Source organism: Gossypium hirsutum, chromosome A08 (assembly GCF_007990345.1).
Source record: "Gossypium hirsutum isolate 1008001.06 chromosome A08, Gossypium_hirsutum_v2.1, whole genome shotgun sequence".
Taxonomy (NCBI): Eukaryota; Viridiplantae; Streptophyta; class Magnoliopsida; order Malvales; family Malvaceae; genus Gossypium; species Gossypium hirsutum.
In genome coordinates, this window is record NC_053431.1 from 103,473,989 (window position 1) to 103,493,820 (window position 19,832).

Consider the following 19,832-nt stretch of genomic DNA (forward strand, 5'->3'; position numbering starts at 1 on the left):
TTTAGTTGCCAAAATGATAGTGGAAGATGATACATAATTTGTTTTATTGATTTTACCATTAATATCGAATTTACTATTTTAACCTTTTAATTTAAAACAAATTTCAACAATACCAACTCCCATAAATGTCCGCTAACACTTAAATATTTATAATTACAACATAAGTGCCTCCACTTTAATAAAACATAGCTATTAGACACCTTAACTAATAGCACACAAGTTTTACACTTTAGGCGATTTAGTCCTTTTTGCTTAATTAACTATCGAAACGATAAATTTTTTCAATGAAACTTTAATACAATCTTACTGCCACTCCATAAATATTTATAAAAATATTTATGACTCGGTTTATAGAAATGAGGTCCTCGATACCTCATTTTCTAAACCCACTTAACCTTAGGGTCATACCACTTGAACTTAATAAACCGTTTATAAAACAAAAAAAATCACAATATCAAAAACATTTTAAAAATCACAATTAACTCGTAAATATTAAATATAATATTTACAAACCTACTCGTCGGATTTGGTGGCCCCAAAACCACTGTTTCGATTAACCCTAAAAATGGGTTGTTACAATGCCATTCTAACAGGCTTGAGCACGGCCTAAAGTAATCGCACACGGGCATGTCACACGGGCGTGTCCCTGCTGAGCCCAAGTTGAGTCCTCAGAACAGGCTAATTTTGAAGGCTTTTAGGCATTCTAAAGCCTATAAATACACCCTAAAGGAAGAGGAAAGGGGACGCGGAGAAAAGGAGGCAGGGAACTGCTCAAGGGAAGCCGATTGATCCACCTCAGAAGCCGAATTCACCATCAAGACTGAAGATCTCCCCTCAATTTCCCTTCAGGAGTTTTGGGTTTTCTTTATGTTTTGTATTCATTATTATTCTGAGATGTTTTCCTTTTTAGTTATGAACTAAATCCCCTAAATACCTAAGGGGAATGAAACTTAAGACGAATCTTGTTATTATTTTCTGAATTGTATGATAAATATTTAACTTGTTCTTAATTATGTGTTCTTAATTCTTGTTTTGATATCCCAGGATACTGATTCAAGATAAGCTCTTATTTATAGAAGGAATAGACCCTGTCTAAGAGTACATTTGTCATAATTAAGCGGAGTTGATTGCGCGCCTAGAGATAGGGTGACAAGATTTTGCCAGATTAAGGTGAAACCCAATAAGGGTATCCATAGATCGAGTTAATGCAACCCTAGGGTGTTAAAGAAAAGTCTCAATTATTCAATCTAGGGATTAGACATTATTAGTCTTGAATAGGGATAATAACATAACTTAGGGATCTCTACGGAACAAGTTAAATGAATAAATCGTCCGATTCGGAGTCAGAATAACAAGTGAAGTCTAGGTGGATTCTTCCTTAGGTATTGTCTTAATTCAATTGTTTTTCCACAAGTAATTCCCCAATTCTATTTTCCGTGAATTCTTAGTTTAGATAATCAGTTAGTTCAAACAAAATCCCCTTATTCTTAGGCTAGATAATAAAAAGACAGTCATTAATAGTACTTTTAGTTCCTTTGGGTTCGACAATCCGGTCTTGCTAAAACTATACTACTGTTTGATAGGTACACTTGCCTACGTCGTGATAATAGTTAGTTTCAAGAATGATTAATTATAAATATATAAAACTTACCTGTCACGAAAATAGCGATCAAGTTTTTGGCGCTGTTGCGTTAGGAACACTCTATTTTTATTACTTTAGCCATTTATATTTCTTGCAAGTTAATTTTATTATTATTATTTATTAATTTACTTTTTCTTTATCTTGGCAGGTTTTTATAGTTTATGATTAGAAGAAACCCGTCAGGACCACTACTTTCTGACGAAGAAATCGATCGCACAGTTCGCAGAAATAAAAGAGAAATAAGGCGAAGCTTAAGATACACAGAGAACGAGCAAGAGGAAGATATTCAAACCCCAACCGAGGATATGGCTGAAAACCAAGACAATCAGCTACCTCCTGCAATACCCATTGAACTAGCAAATCAAAATCCTACTCCTCGTACTATGTATGATTATGCTAAACTTATTTTAATAGGAACTGAGTCAAGTATAGTTAGGCCTACTCTTGCTGCAAATAATTTTGAACTGAAACCTAACACTATTCAAATGATACAGCAATGTGTTCAGTTTGATGGTTTGCAGGATGAGGATCCAAACACTCACTTGGCAAATTTCCTGGAATTCTGCGATACATTTAAAATTAATGGAGTTTCTGACGATGCCATTCATCTTCGGTTATTCTCTTTTTCATTGAGGAACAAAGCTAAACAGTGGTTGAACTCGTTACCACGAGGGTCAATTACTACTTGGGAATAAATGACCGAAAAATTTCTACTAAAATATTTCTTGCCGACTAAAACAGCCAAATTACGTAATGATATCTCTTCGTTTGTGCAGATGGACTTAGAAACTCTTTACGATGCATGGGAGAGATACAAGGACCTACTGCAAAGGTGTCCTCACCATGGATTACCTCTATGGTTGCAAGTTCAAACATTCTGCAATGGTGTGAACCCCTCGACAAGGAAAATGATTGATGCAGCAGTCGGGGGAACCATCAACAACAAAACCCCTGAAAAGGCTTATGAATTTATTGAAGAGATGTCACTGAATAACTATCATTGGCAAGTCATGAGGACTAAGACAACTAAAACAGTAGGCGTTTATAACGTCGATTCGGTTACTATGCTGTCAAACCAGGTATATTTTCGAAATAAAAAGATTGTTGGTTTACTTGGTTCTACTCAGGTACATCCAGTAATGAGGTGCGAGACGAATGGAGGAGGAGCATGCATGGAGCATCAACCCTTCAACCCTAGCATCGAGGAGGAACAAGTCCAATATATGGGTAACAATAACTCTAGATCCCAAAATAACCTATATAGTAACACTTATAATGCAGGTTGGAGAAACCATCCCAATTTCTCGTGGGGTGGTCAAGGAAATCAAATACCACAACATCCTCCAGGTTTTCAACAACCACCCTATCAATAGGAAAAGAAACTGAACCTTGAAGAGATGCTTTCTAAATTTATCTCGGTGTCAGAAAACTATTTCCAGAACACCGAAACAACACTTAAAAATCAACAAGCGTCGATCCAAGGGCTCGAAACTCAAATAGGCCAGCTTTCCAAACTAATCTCCGAACGACCACAAGGTAGCTTGCCAAGTAATACTGAACCCAACCCAAGGGAACAACTCAACGTGATTAATGTTCAAGATGAAGAAGGATTCGTTGAGCCTGAGCCAGAACCGAGGCAAGAAACTGTAGTGAGCAGAGATCAAGGTGAGGTAGGTCATAATAAAAATAAATCAGTGAATGTTGAATATAAACCTCGTGTGCCATACCCCAACGTGACAAGGAAAGACTGCTCAGATGAACAATTTGGTAAATTCCTTAAACTCTTAAAAAAATTACATATTAACTTACCATTTATTGAAGCTCTATCGCAGATGCCAAACGCGATGAAATTCTTAAAGGAGCTTTTAGCAAAAAAACGGAAGTTGGACGAGGCATCACATGTGGAGCTAAAAGCAGTTTGCTCAGCTATTCTACAGAATAAACTACCCAACAAACTAAAAGATCCAGGGAGTTTTACGATTCCTTGCTTAATTGGTAGTTTAGATGTTAATAATGCATTAGCTGATTTAAGGGCTAGTATTGACGTCATGCCCTACAAAATGTTCAAACAATTAGGTCTTGGGAAACCCAAACAGACTAGGATAAGCATTCAATTAGTAGATAAAACTATAAGATTTCCTTGGGGTATTATTGAAGATGTGCTAGTTAAAATTGATAAATTTATATTTCCCGTTGACTTCATTGTTCTAGACATAGAAAAGGATAGCAACACTCCTTTAATTTTAGGACTGCCCTTTTTAGCAACTCCTAAAACGATTATTGATGTTGGCACAAGTGAGCTCACACTCCGTGTGGGAGATGAAACAATCACCATTGAAGCTCGCAATTCTGGCAACACATCTGAAATTGAAGGTGATCGTCTAAACCACTCTACTAAAACTGACAATATGGTGCAACCTACTTTGTATGAAATGAGTCTGAAGGAAGTACATGAGCCATTCTGAAGCAGTAGCAGAGGACCTATTCATGAAGATCGAAGGCTACAAATCGAGGAGCTAGATGAATGGCGGACGCATAAACCATGAACACACGATAAACCAAAACTATGCCAGAACGAGTTCAATACCTTTCCAAATCAACTTAAGGTTGGAGATAAAGTATTATTAGATGCCGCAGATCCTCACATTGTCACTACCAAATCGAATGAAGAAATCCCTCTTACGGTACTTAGCATTTTCCCATTCAGTACAGTCAAGGTAAGTCATCCTAAGTTCGGCACTTTTAAGGTAAACAACACCCATCTAAAACCTTATCTTGATGAGAATGATAGTAGGAATGAGGAGTATAAATTCCTCGAACCACCATGACCATTCAATGGAGAGTAAGTCGAGCTTAGACTGTAAATAAGTACTTCTCGGGAAGCAACCCGAGCACTAACTGTATTAACTTCTTTCAATTTTAGTGTTTAACTCCTACCTTACTAACAAAGCTCTTGAATATAGGTTTACCACACAGACACGACCAAGCACACGGGCGTGCTTATGACCATGTGGAAACAGGGCAAAGATTTCCCCAACACGGGCTACGAAAAATTGCCACGGTTGTGCGACATGGCCGTGGGCGAACTTGCTAAAATAGCGCGGGCGTGCAACACGTCCGTGCCTTGAACCCGTGGCTGAACCTTTCAAATTAACACGGGCGTGCGACACGACCATGCCAAGCAACCGTGGGTGAACCTGTTAAATTAACACGGGTGTGGGCCTATATACACGGAATTAAGAGAAGCGAATGAAGCTAGACACGGTCGTGTGACATGGCCGTGTGCGCCCACATGCCCAAGGGACACGGGCGTGGAAAAAATGTCAGACGAGCCCAAATTCAAAATTCGCGAGTCACACGAGAAAAAATTGGGGAACATGGGCGTGTTCCCTAGCTGTGTGCCCCAAAATCTATAAATAGGCTGTACTATTCATTGTCTTCTTCATCCAAAAACCCTAACCCTAGCCGCTGCAAGTCCACACGCCCTCCCTGCCACGCCCGTGCGCTGCTTTCCACTCTATTTTTAACTCTCAATCTCTCTCCCTTAGCGTTTGTTTACTCCTTTCACTTCTATTTTACTTATTTCTAATGCTTATTATCAAAATAGTCTTCAGTTTTCTTCTACTATTTTCATTTTTGCTCATTATTCTATCATTTAATTTTCATTCATAGATTACTTGGTATACATTGCATGTTGAACCGTGTTATTAAGAAAGCCTCATTCTTTTGTCATACCCATGCCGTTACTATGCTCATTCTCATGCTATTACCATGCCAATGTCACAAAATTAGGCTATCAAATTGATTATTTTGGTTGAGTTTGCTTAGTATTAGTAGTTTTGGCTGAAATCGTTAGTTCAAATTCATGGTTTTTTCCTTTTCAAATTCGTTTACCTACTATCATTATTCTTTATATTACAGGTATACAATGTCGTCTTTACGAGGAAAGAAGATCGCTATCCCTGTTTCAAAGAAAAAGAAGGGAGCGTCATCTTCCTCGGGTCCTACCGCGAAAATTTGCCACCCTTTCTTGCAATTCCCCATTGGGCCCCAAGAAGAACCTTTCCAAATACTTCGGGCCCGACCTCTAATTGCAGGCTGCTGTATCGATTGGGTTGCAGTAGAACAAGTTTAGTTGGCTGAAGCAATTCGGGCCCTTCTAACCACCGATCCATGGGAGATTTTCTTTGGGATCATCGAGCCAACCTATCTCGAGCTCACGATAGAACTATGCTCAACGTTTCATCTTCAGACCGTAATGACGAACAATGATGATCTCGGTATGGTGTAATTTTACCTAGGCAGATTATTCCGCCAGCTCAGCGTCCCAGAATTAGGTACTGCACTGGGCTTATATATGGAAGAGTTCAAGGAGGAGAATGACTTAGATACTCTCAACCGCCATATCCATCGTTCTCCTTTACGGTGCTGGGACGCACTAGTACCAGGTTCAGCCACCTATAATCCTAACCAGTCCAAGGCATCGACTTTCCCTCCATCTCTGAGGTACCTACACGCCATTTTGGCTTACACATTAACAAAAAGGCGATAGAGCACTGGTGTCGTCAACATTCACGACGCCTATTTTCTATTGGTGTATGTCACACGAGCACATCATCGACCTTGCCTATTTCATTGCCCTCGCCATTCAACACCAGATGGAGCGGCATAGGAAAGGGGTCATCTCCATTGGCCCCTATGTTACTCGGTTGGCTCAACACTTCAGGCTCCTCAACACCGCGGCCCAGGAATCATCCTTGATCCTCATTGGCCAGATGTCTCCACAAGGCATCTTGAGCATGCAAACCATGAAGATGATCGAAAAGCGCTGAGGAACCTACCCTCCTTAATATCATCTCGCCCAATCTACCAAGGAGGAGGCCCCCGAGGGTATTACTGATGATGTCCCTCCATAGCACGAGGACCCACTATCTCAGCCACCACCACCCTCTCGTCCAGTTCATGCAGCGGCTTCATATGCTGACATTTCTGAGTGCCTCACTTGATTCGAGCAGTAGTGTTTTCAATGATTTGACAACATTGATGCTACTCTACGGCAGATCTGTCAGCACCTTCACATCTCATTGCCACCACCACCTCGCGAACTATCTAGCGATGAATATGTTTAAAAACTTTCATTTATTATTTTATGTTTTTACTTTTATTTTATTTTAATATTACTTTTTATTTTTCTTTCATCTTATTTTTATTAGGATTTATAATTTTATTTAACAATTTTGAATTCCGGCTATTTCCTACTGAGTAATCATTCTTCCTTATATATTTTCTAAAAGAGTTCTTGATGCTATCATAGTTATAAAAAGCTCCAAAGCTCATCATCATATTGGAACTAAAAACTCCACTGGGAAAGGTTCTCCACGACTGCCATATCCTGCTTGACCACGACCATAGCCACCATTAGATATAATATTCTTTTGGCGCAGGACTTATGGACTAATGAACCTCTACCACCGATGGAGTATCCTCCTCCACCCTCACGCCGATTATTCTCCAACACTCTAGTTCAAGGAAATTCATTTATCACTTAGAAAGTTTCACTTCTCTCCCTATCTTATTTTTATATTCTTATATCTGTCTTTGTACATTGAGGGCAATGTACATCTTAAGTGTGGGGGGTATTCATTTCATTATCAGAAAAATCCCTGCATGATTGTCTTGTTCTCTTGAAAAGCTCTCATATCATGTTTAGGATAAATTTTGATTGATTTATGACTTTTATTAATATATCTTGAATTAAAACATAGGAATTTATGCATTGATTGTTTAAACTTTAAGACATTAGGGAATCAAGCATGATAAGTTGATTTTTAAGAATTTAAAAATTTTAGGTTGTTTCCCCAAGTCTAGGTATTATCTTAAAATAGAATTCACAAGTTTAAACATCAAAAAGCCATAATTTTTGTGAGATTTTTTGAGCCTTTTGAGCATCTATTAATTCTTTCCTGTGCACTTTTTTTATTGCTTTGAGTGCGTCTGCATTGAACTGTTATTCTAGAACTTGCTGGATTATGCATGTCAAGACCACACCATTTGATTTGATATGCCAAGATGATTAAGGCACTTAGGATTAACCCACTCATGTCATGAAAAGCCTACCTCCACGATTAACCCTTAGTAAACCCCGTTGAGCTAACAAGCCATTTCTTGTATTACCCTAAATTAAATTTGATCCCTATTTTTGTCGAGATTTGAATTGAAATAGTTGCTCAGCTATGTCTTGTTCTTAATAGTTAGTCTATGTTATTTAACTTGTTCTTAAAAAAAATGTGTGTACACATTAGTAGTAAGCTTTTATTTTTGAGCTTAAGTATTTAAATTCCATATTCTAAGAAGAAGCTCTGTTGTATGTAAGTGATGATTAAATCTTTTTCTAGTTAAGTTATTTTTCAATTCAATCTCGATTCTAACTATTTCTTTCAGCTTGTGACTACACCCCCTAACCAAAGACACGTTACAACCCTCTCAAGACCTTTTGATTGATGTCTCATCTCAATTTATAGTGGTGAAGATTTGATTTTCATGCAAGCTTATGGTAATAAATTTTTATATTGACTAATGAGTGCTACTTTCATTGTCCTTAAACACTTTGAGTGATTTGAGTGAATCTTTAGTGAGGATGTTAAACTCCATGAGATTTCGAATCGAGGTAACCACTTAGATAAGGGGAGATGCCTAAGTTTTGCGTGATTAAATACTCAACTTGGAATGTTTCAGGCTCTAATGTTCTTTTAGTTTAATTCTCAATGTATGAATACCTGTGGATTATTTTGAGATATTTTCGATGGAGATTATAAGTTGAGAAGGATTTATTTTGATTATGAGTTGAGGATTTTTCCTAAGGATAAGCAAATGCTTAAGTGTGGGGGTATTTGATAAACCGTAATTTACACATATTTTTACCCTATGCTTAACACATTTTATGGATGATTTTTCCTTAGAATTGGTGAATTCGATGCTCCTAATGCTTTAATTTCATGTTTTATACTTAGGTGAGCATAGGAGAGCGAAAGGAACGAGAAACAAGCCAAAAACGGAGAAAATGGGCCAATGTACGAAATCAACACGGCCTGGACTTCCTCATATGGGCAGAACACACGGCCGTGTCAATTTGGAAGAATTGAAACATGATTCACATGGGTAGAACACACGCCCGTGCCATTCTAACAGGCTCGAGCATGACCTGAAGTAATCGCACTCGGGCGTGTCACACGGGCGTGTCCCTACCGAGCCCAAGTTAAGTCCAATTCGGAAAAAGGCTAATTTTAAGGGCTTTTAGGCATTCTAAAGCTTATAAATATACCTTAAAGGAAGAGAAAAAGGGGACGTCAAGAAAAGGAGGCAGGGAACTGCTCAAGGGAAGCCGATTGATCCACCTCAGAAGCCGGATTCACCATCAAGACTGAAGATCTCCCCTCAATTTCCCTTCAGGAGGTTTGGGTTTTCTTTATGTTTTGTATTCATTATTCTTCTGAGATGTTTTCCTTTTTTGTAATGAACTAAATCCCCTAAATATCTAAGGGGAATGAAACCTAAGACGAATCTTGTTATTATTTTCTGAATTGTATGATAAATATTTAACTTGTTCTTAATTATGTGTTCTTAATCCTTGTTTTGATATCCCAGGATACTGATTCAAGATAAGCTCTTATTCAGAGGAGGAATAGACCCTGTCTAAGAGTACATTTTTCATAATTAAGCGAAGTTGATTGTGCGCCTAGAGATAGGGTGACAAGATTTTGTCAGATTAGGGTGAAACCTAATAAGAGGATCCATAGATCGAGTTAATGCAACCCTAGGGTGTTAATTAGAGAAAAGTATCAATTATTCCATCTAGGGATTAGACATTATTAGTCTTGAATAGGGATAATAACATAACTTAGGGATCTCTACGGAACAAGTTAAATGAATAAATCGTCCGATTCGGAGTCAGAATAACAAGTGAAGTCTAGGTGGATTCTTCTTTAGGTATTGTCTTAATTCAATCGTTTTTCCACAAGTAATTCCCCAATTCTATTTTTCATGAATTCTTAGTTTAGATAATTAGTTAGTTAAAACAAAACCCTCTTATTCTTAGGCTAGATAATAAAAAGACAGTCATTACTAGTACTTTTAGTTTCTTTGGGTTCGATAATCCGGTCTTGCTAAAACTGTACTACTGTTCGATGGGTACACTTGCCTACATCATGATAATAGTTAGTTTCAAGAACGATTAATTATAAATATATAAAACTTATCTATCACGAAAATCGCTATCAGGAGAGAATCGAAACTACCTTGAATTTGGATGTAATCCTTGAAAGAGCTGAAACAGGTTTAGAGGCATTGAAAGTGATATGTATGTAGACAGAGGTGAAGATGGTGGTAGAGGTTGGGTTCCACAACCACAGTGTCCAGCGAAGAGGTTATCGTGGTGGTCGGTGTCATGGTGGCTATTGTCGTGGTCAAACAGGACATGGCAGTCGTGGAGGAGTGTTTGTTTATTCCTGAGTAGCTCCCATCGACTGAACCTTTTGAAATTGCAGTGCCATAAGTAATATTTAAGGGATTTATATTTATAGGGTTGTTAGAGTTAGTAATAATGAAATAAATAGATAAAATAAAATTCAAATTAAACTAATAAAAGTCTTGGGAGAAAATGATAAATAAAGTCCAAAAGAAATGAAAAAATAAAAATAAAAGAAAAAGAAAAACAATTTAAAAATTAAATGGACTTAAAAGTCCTCGTCGACAGCTGGATCCTGAGGTGGTGGTGCTAGAGGCGATATGTGAAAATGTTGGCAGATTTGTTGTAAAGTAGCCTCGATGCTGTCGAATCGCTGAGTGCAATATTGCTCAAAGCGATGAAGGTGGACTGAAACTTCAGACCATGAAGCAGTCGCATGAACTGGCTGGTGTCTCAGTGATGGCTGAGAAGGTGGCTCGTCCTGAACTCGAGGGATATCATCAAGAATATCCTCGCAACATCCTCATCGGTGGCTCGTGCAAGTCGATACTGAAGAGGGTCGAACCCACGCCAACGCTCAATCATTCGCATATGGAGCATACTTTGGATGCCCTGTGGGGACATCTGGCCAATAAGAGTGAGCGATGAAGACTGTGCCACTGTATTCAGGAACCTGAAGTAGCGCGTTAGACGAGTCATATATGGGCCGACACTGATGACTCCTTTTTGATGTCATTCTGTTTGATGGCGAATAGTAAGGGCGACGAAGTACGCGAGATCAAAGATGTGCCCACTCCGTATTCTTTACAAGAAGTATACGTCGTGAGTGTTGACGACACCAGTGCTCTCTCGCCTCCCTGTTAATGTGTGTGCTAAAAGGGCATAGAGATAGCGCAGAGCTGGAGACAGTGCCGATGCCTTTGAACGACTAGGATTATAAATACCTGTAGCAGGTTAGAGGTCATTCCAGTACACAGAGGGTGAACGATGAATGTGATGATGGAGGTTGGGGAAGATGTCAGCGCCCATGAACTTGTCCCTATAGAGTCCCAAGGCAGCTCCAAATTCGGGGACACTCAACTGACGTACTAGACGTCAAGGCAGAATTGAACTGTTCCTGGGTTGTCGTGTTCCTCCATCACTATCTGTAATTGGAAAGTTGAGCCTAGTTCCAAGCTGAATTCTAGATATGTGGCTCGATGATGTCAAAAAATCAGTCCCACGGAGCGGTGGCTAGGAGGGCCCTAACTCAGTCAGCTAGGTAGACTTGCTCTAGTGCGGGCCGATCGATGCAACGGCCCATGCCTAGGGGTCAGGCCCGTAATATCTGGAATAGTTCCTCCTAGGGTCCCAGTGGAAATTAGAGGAATAGGTGCCGTGTCTCGGTGGTAGGACCCGAGGAAGATGTCATTCCCTTCTATTTTTTCGAGGAGGGGACTACGACTTTCTTGCCTTTCGGGTTCTTCATGATGTCTGCAGGGAAAAAAATATGTTAGCAATAAAAAATAATCCCTAAAAATAGCATGGATAAGTACTCAAGCATGTTGAATTCAATAGAGACACTTAATAGGAATCACGGACCAAAGGAATAACGTATTGAAAAATAACTAAATCCTAATGAATATACATATCAAATTATTATTAGCAATAGTAATACGAGAATAGTGCCAAAAGAAATACCTAGTGAATAACCTAGACAACTAATATTGGACATAAAAGCAGTAAATTGGTGAAGAAACAATGCACATGAGATGATAATATGGAATATGGTGTGGGTAAAGCATGAAGACATGAAATCCATGGAAACACAAGAATGAATTAATGCATCATAATGCATAGGGTAAGTCCGAATAAAAATGGTAGATTACTAAACAAGAACAAGGAGCATAAGCATTAATATCATTAGAAGTGTGAAGATTTAATCAAAAATAGTCAAATAAAACAAGAAATATCATAAAATTAGTAAAAGAAATGAAGATGATAGAGAGGAAAGAATGGACAAACGCAATAGTGCTTGATGGTGCTCGGTGTACGCGTAGAGGAGTGAAGGAGGAAGGCTGGTCGGCGGCGGTTTGTGGTGGTCAGAGGTGTGGGAAATGGGGAAGAGGAGAAGGAGATGAATAGTAACAAGAATGGGTTTAAATAGGAAAGGGGAAATTAGGGTTAGGGATTGGGTTTAAAATAGGGGCCACGGTCATGTAAGCTTCGTGTTGGGCCACACGGCCATGGCACACACCCATTTAGTGTGTCTTTAGCCCATGTTTTTTGTGAAATTGTAGTCAGGCTCGCACATGGGCCCTTCGATACGCCTGTGTTTCCATCCCGTATGGTTCGGACGGCCACGTCGCACGGTTGTGTGCATGTTCGTTCGCTTCTCCGACGCCCGTGTTAGGTATTTCACACCCATGTTCCTTGTTTAAGCTTATGGGTTGATGTTTCAAGTCAATATCGCACACGACCTACAGACACACCCGTGTGTCCAGGCCATGTGGCCCACATGGCTGCATCGCACGGCCATGTAGTGCTCCTTTTGTTTCTCCCACGCCTGTAGGCAGGCTAACATGCCTGTGTCATTTAATTAGGATTGTGCACGGCCCTAAAGCACGGCCGTGACTTTCACTTGTATTCTATCCTAACTTCGTTTATTATTTTTATTTTTGGGAAATTCCTCACACGGCCTAACACACGCCCGTGTATCAGGCCGTGTGTCTCTCACGGTTGTCTCGCACGACTGTGGTATTTTATCGTAGGCCGTGTCTTCGCTAAATTTTTGTAAAAATTAAGGTACAGTTTTTCCACGGTTTGGGACACGCCCGTGTCCCTTAATCGTGGGCTTAACATGGCCATATCGCACGGTCGTGGCTCCTTTGTCGTAGCCCGTGTACCTTTGTTTTGAGAAAAATGTGAGTCTTGTTTCAGCACGGCCTTGGAAACGCCCGTGGGCCAGGCCCTGTCAGATGTGAAAATTTCCTGTAGTTAAACTATGAATAGTTAAAGAAAAATTAAACCCTATTTAGTGATGTTAGTGCTTGGGTTGCCTCCTAAGAAGCGCTTATTTAAAGTCTAAGCTCGACTTTACTATGTGACATATTTAGGCAGGTTCGTGGAGCCGTAGCTCCTCTCTATTATCCTTAAAGTCCTTACTGTTATAAAGTTTAAGACGATGTCCATTTACCTTGAAGGTGCCGTGAGTTGGATGACTTACCTCTACTGTGCCATATGGAAAAATAGTTTGGACGACGAATGAACCTGACCAACGTGATTTTAGCTTTCCAGGAAACAATTTGAGCCTTGAGTTGTATAGCAAGACCAGATCCCCAGCTTCAAATTGCTTGTGTTGCTATAATTGAGCATCATGGAGGCATTTCGTGGCTTTTTTGTATAGGCATGAATTCTCATATGCATTAGTTCGCCATTCATCTAACTCGTTTAACTGCATCAACCTGTTTTCACCTACAAGTTTGAGATCAAGGTTTAGAAACTTTATAGCCCAGAATGGCTTAGGTTCTAACTCAAACGGTAGATGACAACTTTTTCCATAAATAAGTCTGTAAGAGGATGTTCCTATGGAGGTCTTAAAAGCAGTTCTATAAGCCCATAAAGCATCATCTACTTTCATCGCCCAATCCTTCCTGTTTGATTCTACTATCTTTTCTAGGATACGTTTAAGTTCTCGGTTTGCTACTTCGACTTGTCCACTAGTTTGAGGATGGTAAAGGGTAGCTATTCTGTGATGAACTCTATATTTCTTAAGGGTCTTATCAAATTGGGCGTTACAAAAATGAGTACCCCTATCACTGATAATTACTCTAGGTGTTCCAAATAGAGAGAAAAGTTTCTTAAGGAATCGTACTACCACTCGAGCATCATTAGTAGGAAAAGCTTGGGCTTCCATCCATTTGGACATATAATCGATAGCTACTAAGATGTATTTATTCCCAAATGAACTAGAGAATGGACCCATAAAGTCGATACCCCATATATCAAATATTTCACATGAGAGCATGTACGTTTGGGGCATTTCTTCATGTTTAGAGATATTACCTGTTCGTTGGCATTTGTCACAGGAAGCAACATACCTGTTGGCATCTTTGAATAGTGTAGGCCAATAAAAACCTGATTCGAGTGTTTTATGTGCGGTCTTATTTCCACTGTAATGTCCTCCAGTCGGTCCTGAGTGGCAATGCTCCAATATTTTAAATGCTTCTGACCTTGTAATACATCTCCCAATGACTTGATCTACACATATTCAGAAAAGAAAATGATCTTCCCAAACGTAGTTTTTCACATCAGTAAAGAATCGCTTCTTTTACTGATGTGTCAACCCTTTTAGGATAATGTTAGCGGCTAAAAAATTCGCAATGTCTGCAAACTAAGGTACTTCAGAATCAGATATAGCAAAGAATTGTTCTTTAGGGAATGAATCATTTATTTCAAGTTCATCTAGCTCTTTGGTACTTGAATTTTCAAGCTTGGAAAGATAATCGGTTACGAGATTTTAGTTCTTTTATTATTCTGAATCTCCAAGTCAAATTCCTGTAATAACAGAATCCAGAGAATGAGTCGAGGTTTTGCATCAGTCTTAGTTAAAAGGCAGCGAAGAGCAGAATGGTCAGTATAAACGACAACTCTAGACAATATTAGATATGGCCTAAATTTATCGAATGCAAAAACCATAGCTAGCAGCTCTTTCTCCGTGGTGGTGTAGTTTTCTCGTGCAGCTGTCAAAGTTTTGCTAGCATAATAGTAGGTTGAAAATGCTTGTCTCTTCGCTGTCCCAAAACTGCACCTATTGCAAAATCACTTGCATCACACATTAATTCGAAAGGTAAATTTCAATCAGGAGTGATTATAATTGGAACATTAATCAATTTATCCTTTAAAGTATTAAACGCTTCTAAACATCCATGATCGAAATTAAAGGGCACATCTTTTTCTAGTAATTTAGTCAAAGGCTTAGCTATTTTAGAAAAGTCTTTAATAAATCTTCTATAAAACCCGGCATATCCTAAAAAGCTTCTAATAGCCTTAACCGAACTAGGGGAATGTAGTTTTTCAATGGTTTCAGTTTTGGATTTATCAACCTCAATCCCTTTACTAGAAAATTTATGTCCTAAAACAATACCTTCTTGAACCATAAAGTGACATTTTTCCCAGTTAAGTACAAGGTTTGTTTCCTCACATCTTATTAGAACTCGTTCTAAATTTTTAAGGCAAAGATGGAAAGAGTTACCGAATACTAAGGAGTCATCCATAAATACCTCAATGATGTCTTCTACGGGTTCGTCAAAGATGGTCATCATGCAGCGTTGAAAAGTAACAGGAGCACTACATAATCCAAAAGGCATTCTACGATAAGAAAACGTACCATATGGACATGTAAATGTCATCTTTTCTTGATCTTCAGGAGCTATTGGGATTTGAAAATAACTAGAGAGTCCGTCTAAAAAGCAGTAGTACATGTGCCTTGATAATCTTTCCAACATTTGGTCAATGAATGGCAGGGGAAAGTGATCTTTTCTCGTGGCATTATTCAAATTTCTATAGTCAATGCAAACTCTACAACCTGTGACTGTCCTTGCTGGGATTAATTCGTTCTTCTCATTGGCTACAATAGTCATGCCTCCTTTCTTAGGAACAACCAGCACTGGACTTACCTACGAACTATCAGAAATAGGATAAATAATTCCAGCATCTAGGAGTTTAATTACCTCAGCTTTAACAACTTTCATGTTGGGCCAGTTGTCTTTGAGCTTGCACACATGGCTTATATTCATATTCCATTAAAATTTCGTGGGTGCAAAAAGAAGGGCTGATCCCTTTAATGTTAGAAATTTTCCAAGCTATGGCCCTTTTATGCTCTCCTAATACTTGGAGTAATTCCTCTTTCTCCTTGGGTTGCAAGTTAGAAGCAATAATCACTGGTAATGTAGAATTATTTCCAAAGAATGCGTATTCCAAGTGATTTGGCAATTGTTTAAGTTCCAGTTTAGGAGGTTCTTCAATAGAGGGTTTTTGCCTAAGTTCATCATTTGCCTTAATACCCTCATATTCTGCTTGTCTTGGGAAGGGCTTATTGGAATTCAGTTCAGCTTTTATATTTCCTATCCCAATCATCATTATCTACCTCCTCTCCTTGAGTAAGACACAGTTCCAACGTGTCCTTATGTACGATTTCCTGAAAAGAATCTTGATTAGCATGATCAATAGAGTCAATGAAATAACATGAGTCATCCTATTCCCTAGAAAATCTCATGGCATCATAAATTTTAAAAATAATCTCTTCGTCACCTACTCTAAGCACAAGTTTACCATCACCCACATCAATAACAGACCTAGCAGTGGCTAAAAATGGATGACCTAAGATTAAAGGCACCTCAACATCTTCATCCATGTCAAGCACAACGAAGTCAACAGAGAATATAAATTTATCTACTTTTACAAGTACGTCCTCTATAATACCCCTAGGATATTTAACAGATCTATCAGCTAGTTGAATACTCATCCTAGTAGGTTTAGGTTCCCCAAGACCAAGTTGTTTAGACATTTTATATGGCATCAGATTAATACTAGCGCCTAAATCAGCTAGTGTCTTATCAACATTCAAACTACCAATTAAGTAGGGAATAGTAAAACTTCCTGGATCATTCAGTTTGGTTGGCAGTTTATTTTAGAGTATAGTCGAGCACTTCTCATTAAGTTCCACTGTAGATAAGTCTTCAAACTTCCGTTTATTCGTTAGAAGCTCCTTTAAAAATTTTGTATATGTAGGCATCTGCGATATAGATTCGACAAAAGGTAAGTTAATATGCAGTTGTTTAAAAAGTTCAAGAAATTTACCGAACTGTTCATCCATGCGGTCTTTCTTTAACTTTGCTGGATATGGAATTGGTGGTTTGTATTCCTTTGGCATTAGATTGTCATTGTTTTCAGGTTTTCCCTCCTCTCCTTCGGTTCAGTCAGCTTCTTGTGGTGGCTTCTTTTCAGATTCAACTAACACTTTCCCACTCCTTAATGTAACTGCTTTCACATGTTCTTTTGGATTGGGTTCGGTGTTACTATGTAAACTTCTTGGTGGTCTCTCTGAAATCATCTTAGCCAACTGACCAATTTGATTCTCGAGCCCTTGAATCGATGCTTGCTAATTTTTAAGTGTAGTTTCAGTGTTTTGAAAACGAGTTTCCACTACTGAAATAAAATTTGTCATCATCTCCTCAAGGTTCAACTTTTTCTCTTGCTAGTAAGGTTGTTGTTGGAAGCCTGTAGGGGTGGTGGTCTCTTATTCCCTTGGCCTCCCCATGAAAAATTTGGGTGGTTGCTCCAACCTGTATTGTAAGTATTACTATAAGGATTATTTTGAGGTCGATAATTATTACCCATATAATTCATTTGTTTGTTCTCCATGTTGTGGCCATAGGGTGGGTATTCTAAATTGCTTGTTCCACCTCCACTTGCATCGCACTGCATTACTAGATGAATCTGTGAAGAACCAAGTAAATCATCAATTTTTCTATTCAAAAGTTCTACCTGATTAGAGAGCATAGTAACCGAATCGACGTTAAAAACACCGGCCACTTTCGTCAGCTTTGTCCTCATGACTTGCCACTGATAATTATTCAATGACATCTCTTCTATAAATTCATAGGCCTCTTCAAGTGTCTTATTATTAATAGTCCCACCAGCAGCTGCGTCAATCATCTGTCTAGTCGAAGGATTCAGTCCGTTGTGAAAACTTTGAACCTGTAGCCAAAGTAGTAGCCTATGGTGAGGGCATCTTCTCAATAGATCCTTGTATCTCTCCCATGCATCATAGAGTGTTTCTGAATCCATCTGCACAAAAGAAGAAATATCATTTCTTAGTTTAGCTGTTTTAGCCTGCGGGAAAAATTTAAGCAGAAACTTTTCGGTCATTTGTTCCCAAATGGTGATTGATCCTCGTGGTAACGAGTTTAACCACTATTTAGCCTTATTCCTCAATGAAAAAGGAAATAATCAAAGGCGAATGGCATCGTCAGAAGCACTATTGATCTTCAAGGTGTCGCAAAATTCCAGAAAGTTTGCTAAATGAGTGTTTGGATCCTCATCCTGCAAACCATCAAACTGAACAAACTGTTGTATCCTTTGAATCGTGTTAGGTTTTAGTTCAAAATTATTTGCAGCAATAGCAGGTCTAACTATACTCGATTCAGCTCCTGCTAAACTAGGTTTAGCATAATCATACATAATACGAGGAGCAGGATCCTGATTTACTGGGTTCGCAACAGCCATAGGAGGTAGCTGATTATTATGATTATCAGCCATCTCCTCAGTTGTGGTTTGAATATCGTCCTCTTGCCCTTCCTCTATGTATCGTAGGCTTCGCCTTATCTCTCTTCAGTTTCTACGAGTTGTGCTTTCAATCTTATTATCAAAAAGTAAAGGTCCTGACGGGTTTCTTCTAGTCATAAACTATAAAACCTGCCAGAAGTAAATAAAAGAAAATTTAGTAATTTAAGCAAAAATATAACTAAGTTGCGAAAAAAAATGGCTAAAGTAATAAAAATTAAGCGTTCTTAATATATTAGTCCCCGGCAACGGCGCCAAAAACTTGATGGTCGTGAAACTAACTAATAATTCGACTTAAGGCAAGCGCACCTATCGAACAGCAGTATAGTTATGGTGAGACCGGAATATCGTATCCACGAGGACTAAAAGTACTAGTAGTTACTCTCTTTTTATTATCTAGCCTAAGAATTTAAGGGTGTTTTTAAACTAAACTAATTTTCTAATTTATCTAAGATCACGATAGAGGCGAAAGTTGGAAAATACTTTAGGAAAACCAATTGAGAAGACAATACCCAAGAAAGAATCCACCTAGACTTTACTTATTACCTTTGACTTAGACGATTTATTCACTTGACTTATTCCATAGAAATCCCTAATTTATGTTAATATCTCTCTCAAGACTAAGAATAACTGACTCTAGGTTGATTAATTGAAATCTCTTTCTAATTAAAATCCCTATTGTCGCATTAACTTGATCTATAGACTCCCTTATTAGATTTGACTGTAATCCGGTAGATTAATGTCGTCCTATCTCTAGGATTGCATTCAACTCCGCTTAATTATGAATGATCTACTCTTAAACAGGGACTTTTGCTCCTCTAAATAAGCACATCAAAAACCTGGATTAATATCCTAAAATATTAAAGCAAGAATTAAAACTCATAATTAAGAATAAGAACAAGTATTTATCATATAAATCAAAGCATAATAAGGTTCGTCATAGGGTTCATCTCCCTTAGGTATTTAGGGAGTTTAGTTCATAATAATAATTGAAAACATATCAAAGTTTGGAAAACAACAAAACATAAAGAAAACCCAAGAACTTCTAGGAAATTGGATGGAAATCTTTAGTCTTAATGTAGATCCTGGCTCCGAGGAGATTTCGATGGCTAATTGCGAGTATTTTTTGCCTCCAACTTTGTATGTCCCTCTCATCCTCTTCTAGGGTCTTTATATAGACTTTTGAATGCCCAAATTAGCCCAAAATAAGCTTTTTCGTAGTAGAACTAGACTTGGGCTTGACAGGGACACGGGCGTGACAAACGTCCGTGTGAAGATGCTCAAGTCGTGTGCAATTCTAACTTGGATTAATGTCGACACGACCATTATACACGGGCGTGTGGATTACCCGTGTGGAACTCCCCAGGCCGTGTGAAACATTAATTTAGGCCCAGTTTGTCT

General features: G+C 38.6%; 2 non-coding genes across 2 annotated transcripts; one reads left to right on the plus strand and one right to left on the minus strand.

The window, feature by feature from the left end:
* Positions 1 to 2,386: 2,386 nt before the first annotated feature.
* LOC121205146 (small nucleolar RNA R71) lies at positions 2,387 to 2,492 on the minus strand. Its single transcript, XR_005900231.1, has one exon. It is a non-coding gene; the product is annotated as a small nucleolar RNA R71 (small nucleolar RNA).
* A 15,370-nt stretch (positions 2,493 to 17,862) lies between these two features.
* On the plus strand, positions 17,863 to 17,969 carry LOC121205673 (small nucleolar RNA R71). The gene has a single exon (XR_005900749.1). It is a non-coding gene; the product is annotated as a small nucleolar RNA R71 (small nucleolar RNA).
* The last annotated feature ends 1,863 nt before the right edge of the window (positions 17,970 to 19,832 follow it).